We start from the raw sequence: 5,509 nt of genomic DNA, 5'->3' as shown, positions 1-5,509 counted from the left end.
TTAGTACTCACGATCTTCTCGGGTGCACCCATTATTTTACCGGGACCGCTTTCCTGGCATGCTCCAGCACGACCGCCGTTCGTCGGGCCACTGCGTGCAAACCCGTGCCGCCGAGCCGAGGACAGCGTGTAGAATCTGGAATCGGTCGCCGCGATTATCCTTTGCCGCTGGATTTGGCTACCTGGAGCGTGTCCAGGGGTGCTCTCCTCCTATTCCGTAGCCGAGATCGTGTGTCCTCTCGCCTCGTCCGATGCCGTACCAGTCGGTACTTGAACCGGCCTGAATGGCCGTCTCGAACTGCTAGTCTGGAATGAAAAGCCCTGGCCGAACATCCAATATTAGCAACGAGGCCACGAATGAGCGCAGTTTCGGTACTCACTTCTCTTGGAAGGCTTTTCTGTTGAGCTGCACTTTCGCGGGTAACCGACAATCCGTTCTTGATTCGTCTAAGGTCTGAGGGATGTTTTCCTGATCTGTGAGGAGTCTTTACGTTAGTTCACGCATCACATATACGAATCAAAAGACTCACCGTCAAGTTTACTCCTGTGCTCACTCGTCCTATCTATCGCCACGCTGGTTCTACCCCATTACCCCGAATGCCACTACCCCGAACGCCATTACCCCGAACGCCACTACCCCGAAAGCCATTACCCCGAATAGGCCATTACCCCGAAAGCCGTTACCCCGAATGGGCCATTACCCCGAACGCCACTACCCCGAATGGGCCACTACCCCGAACGCCATTACCCCGAAAGCATATTTTTAGATGGGTTATTCTGCTGATGGGTATTTTATATTTTTATTAATTTATTAACATTACTGACATCTTTAATACCAGAAGATATCATTGTAAAGAATAACCTTAAAACAAAATAATGGAATAATACGTATTAGAGATGATCTTGTATGAAATAGAGCTGTCAGCAAAGGTCCTTCAAATACTGGCTATCGATATTGGCTCATTAGGCTGAAAAGACATTTGGCCAAAGTATCACTAATAAGTCTAATGATCATTAGGCGAGATCGAATAATACAAATTGCAAAATAGGCCCGGAAAGAACATTTTATAGTTAGAAAAACAAAAAATCCTTTAAGGAGGAATAGACGATAGAGGACGAGGAATAGAAACTCAATAACAGTGTAACTTAAAAAAAATATCTTAAATGTAAAAAAATGTGATTGATAGGTTGGCCGTCAATAAGGTCTGCAAGGATATAACTAGAAAGAACAGCATATAAATTAAAGAAGGGCAAATCTCCTATGGGAACATTCATAAACTACGTAGACCGAATTTTGGTCACCTGGGTCCTCTCCCCCTCCTCATCGTAGAATTTTAAAAGACAATTACACCGTCTTCGGCCAGAGGCCGCACAGGCTGTACATTAGTATGGGACTCGCTTGTATGGAAAATATAAATCCTCGCTCCAGTCGACTTTTTAGATGCCATTTAGGTCCCACATCAACTGTGCAAAATTTCAGCGCAATCGGTGAAACTATAATTTAGCGCAAGCGGTTCAAAGTTTTCATAGGATTTACTATAGGAAAAGTTGCACTTTCAAATAAAAAATCCCAGAGGTCGCCCCTTGTCTCCTTAATTCAACTCGATCAACGCTTCTTGTATAAAAATTATTTATGAAACTTTTCTTCGAAGACCGCAAAACGATTGGATGCTTCTGGAAAAAGTTATTGATTTATTACCGATTAGTGATCCAACGAACGGCTTTTTGTTTTGTTTTATCAGCAGCACTGCTGCTGCCGTTGTAGCATGGGGTGGCGGGAGGCATCACCACCCCCAGAAACAGCAGCAGCCAAGGCAGCAGATACAGTGCTGCTAATAAAACAAAACAAAAAGCCGTTCGTTGGATCACTAATCGGTAATAAATCAATAACTTTTTCCAGAAGCATCCAATCGTTTTGCGGTCTTCGAAGGAAAGTTTCATAAATGATTTTTCTACAAGAAGCGCTGATCGAGTTGAATTAAGGAGACAAGGGGCGACCTCTGAGATTTTTTATTTGAAAGTGCAACTTTTCCCATAGTAAATCCTATGAAAACTTTGAACCGCTTGCGCTAAATTATAGTTTCACCGATTGTGCTGAAATTTTGCACAGTTGATATGGGACCTAAATGGAATCAAAATAGTCAACTGGATCGAGAATTTGATAATTGTCCCATACTACTGTACATTACTAACATTAGACAATGGACAACACGTATAACACTCAGTGTCCCGGTGGAGTACAGTGACCCCATACCGATGAATCACCTTAATTTTTGTACACTATTTATGAATCACCATGTTGATCAAATGGAGTGATCCATAAACTGTGGTCATTTTTGCCGATTCATAAATTTTGGGGTCACTGTATTTTCTGTTTTGACGAAAAGTTTTCCTCGACCGGAGCGGGAATCGAACCCACACTCCGAGGCATGCGAGATACCTAAACGACTAACGCCGCTAACCGCTCGGCCACGAAGTCCACGATTTGTTCATACAAAAATTTGTAAATTTGTATAGAGCCTAGAATTTGGATAGACCCTCTCCTACTTACATAGTTTATGCACGGCCCCTATACTTAAATCTGCAAAGGGCAACATGGCAACCAAACAACTCTGTAACAATATAAGTCGAAAGAACAGCCCAACTTTAAAAGAAGGAAAAACACCAGATGGAATTAATAGAGATATGTCGCCAATCAACCCGGTAACGACGTAACTAGAAAGAACAGCCTATAAATTAAAGAAGGGCAAATCTCATACACAGTAAGCAGCTTTCACTCCCAGTAAACTATATAAGTGCAGCTAGAAGAACAGCCTTTCATGAAAAGAAAAGTTACAGTTTAGTCGCCAGAAAAAAAAAATAGTTAATTTGGTCCAACAATGCTGGATCTACCTTGCTAAGTGAACTGAACTGAATATCTAAAATCCAGTCCAGTACTACAATCTTGAAAAAAAATTACAATTTTAGGGCTTGATGTTCTGGAAACTCAAAAGAAAATCAAAAGAAATCTAGTTGCCAGTTTGGCCGCAAGTCAATTCTGAAAAATTTTACTTGAAAGAACAGCCTATTATTCAAAGAAGAACAAATCCGCTATGGAGTTAGTTATTCGTCTGCAAATAAACTACGTAACACCATAGACTAATTTCAAGACCTCGATGTACCAAAGAAAACCATTAAATTTTCTGTGTCCAGTCCGGTACCCAATAAATATTCATTACCGTGTAATTTTTCCGTGTAAATTGCCTTTTGTGTGAATTATATTTAGCGTGTTACACCGATCTGACAGCTCTGACAGTAAGGTACTAAACATAAATTACGTAAAGTGGGTACCGAGGATTGCTCACAATCTGCGAACTTGACTGCGGAAAAAATCGCGACCATGACACCGCTGGTAACACTCAAACTCGAAAGAGCAGCATCTGATGAAAAAAAGGAAACATTTGTATAAAGAAACTAACAGTTTGGCTACCAAACAACTCTGCAATAGTTCACGGTTGGAAACTACAAACTCAAAAGAACAGCCTATTTTTAAAAGAAGGCAAATATTGGAAGAAGTGTAGTTTGATAACCAGCACAATCGTTTGCCACCAGTTTACAATCGTGCTTGAGGCCAACCAACTTTTAAAAGAAGGGAAAATGTCAGTTTCAAATACTTGTAGTTTTTATAGCCATAGCTATACGTTCAAAAGAGCAGCTAGTTTAAAATATTGAAAATTTGTCTTTACTTGTCTTCTTAATTTCATTGCGTTTGCTGCTTTCGTTTTCACGAACCTTACTTTTGCATGAAGCACAACATACGGAAACCTAAGGGAAACGGAACCTATCTTAAACAATGTGCTCCCATTGTCATGCTATCTACAACGAAGTAAATAAGAGCTATTTGATTTGTGTTTTATTTTTATATTTTTTTTACTCGTTACAAAAAGAAAACGGAAAAAATCGATACCTAAATCGTCTGTTTAAGAATAGAATTAACATAGGAACATAGGATGGAGAAGAGTATTCATACCTACACTAGTTACTGATTACCCTTTTCTAACTTATAACCACCTTTCTTCTTCTTTTTATGGCTCTACGTCCCCACTGGGACTTGGCCTGCCTCGCTTCTACTTAGTGGTCTTTGAGCACTTCCACAGTTATTAATTGAAGGGCTTTCTTTGCCTGCCATTGCATGAATTTGTATATTGTGAGGCAAGTACAATGATACACTATGCCCAGGGAGTCGAGAAAATTTCCCCGACCGGAACGGGAATCGAACCCGCCGTCTCCGGATTGGTGATCCATAGCCTTAACCACTAGGCTAACTGGAGACCTCTTCAACCACCTTTATCAACTTCTAATCGGTCACCACTTTTTTGGTGATCTCCTGAACGATTCGGGGTAATGGCCCTTTCGGGGTAGTGGCTTTCGGGGTGATGGCTTTCGGGGAAATGGCTTTCGGGGTAATGACCCATTCGGGGTAATGGCTTTCGGGGTAGTGGCCTATTCGGGGTAATGGCATTCGGGGTAGTGGCGTTCGGGGTAATGGCATTCGGGGTAATGGGGTGGAGCCCGCCACGCTAAGGGAGTTGTACTGTGGAGAATCGACTGATGGAAATGCTGCTCTGGTCGCTGAACGGTTGAGACGGGCACCGCACAATTGGAGATGGTACTGTATCGTGCCAATTTCCGCACAATTGGGGATGATTCTGTGCAAACTCGGAACTGTGTCTGTCCACTGAAAGAGCATGTTTTTGTGAACCAGTTTTCCACAATCGGTGACAAATCACACTCACCTCAAACAAGGAATACTGACGCGCGAAATGGCCGTTCAATTTGTCAGTCAACCAAGAGCTGCCTCGGTTTCTGCTTGGATGTTTCCCCACGTGACGTGTCAGCTGGATGCCGCCGCCGCTGCTCGGAAATCGGGCAAAGTGAATCGTCAGCACGGTAACTTTTCTGCCTGGCTAACAGACTCACCTGTCGTTTCGTCGGCTTATTGCCCAGCGGAATGAACCCGATGGACCCGATGCAATAGCCTTACTCCTCTAGCGGTCGTGAATTTCTAGAAGTGACGGATTTTCTACGGCGTTGACGGTGTTGCGTAGATCTTCTTGGGCGTCTCGTCTTCCGGCCGTATCACTCAGGATTTTTCGTAGCGAGGCCACCAACACACTTTTCGGCGGACGACAAAAAAACAGTCTCGCGGGCTGCTGTTCACTTTTTCACTCCGCAATCCGATCTGAGGTTGTGATGGAGGCGGAAATAGCTGCGTTCCGTTCAGTGGACGATGCAGGGAAATTTGCTACCCGTCCGTTGGTTCTATAACATTTACCCGAAAACCATTTACCCAAAAGACATTTACCCGAAAACCATTTACCCGAATGTAACATATACCCGAATGCCAAATACCCGAATGCGACATTTACCCGAACGCGACATTTACCCGAATGCGACACTTACCCGAATGCGACACTTACCCGAATGCGACATTTACCCGAATAGTTTATTACTATGCACAAATTATGATT

At 42.9% G+C, this 5,509-nt stretch overlaps 1 long non-coding RNA gene across 1 annotated transcript; it reads right to left on the bottom strand.

The window, feature by feature from the left end:
* Nucleotides 1–2,706: 2,706 nt before the first annotated feature.
* LOC115259795 (uncharacterized) lies at nt 2,707–5,277 on the bottom strand. The gene is made up of 3 exons (XR_003894282.2): nt 4,959–5,277; nt 4,775–4,892; nt 2,707–4,716 (listed from the first exon to the last, which is right to left on the bottom strand). It is a non-coding gene; the product is annotated as an uncharacterized LOC115259795 (long non-coding RNA).
* Nucleotides 5,278–5,509: the final 232 nt, after the last annotated feature.

Source organism: Aedes albopictus, chromosome 1 (assembly GCF_035046485.1).
Source record: "Aedes albopictus strain Foshan chromosome 1, AalbF5, whole genome shotgun sequence".
NCBI lineage: Eukaryota > Metazoa > Arthropoda > Insecta > Diptera > Culicidae > Aedes > Aedes albopictus.
Note: the sequence above shows the minus strand (reverse complement) of the source record. Positions and strands in the feature narration are given on the sequence as shown.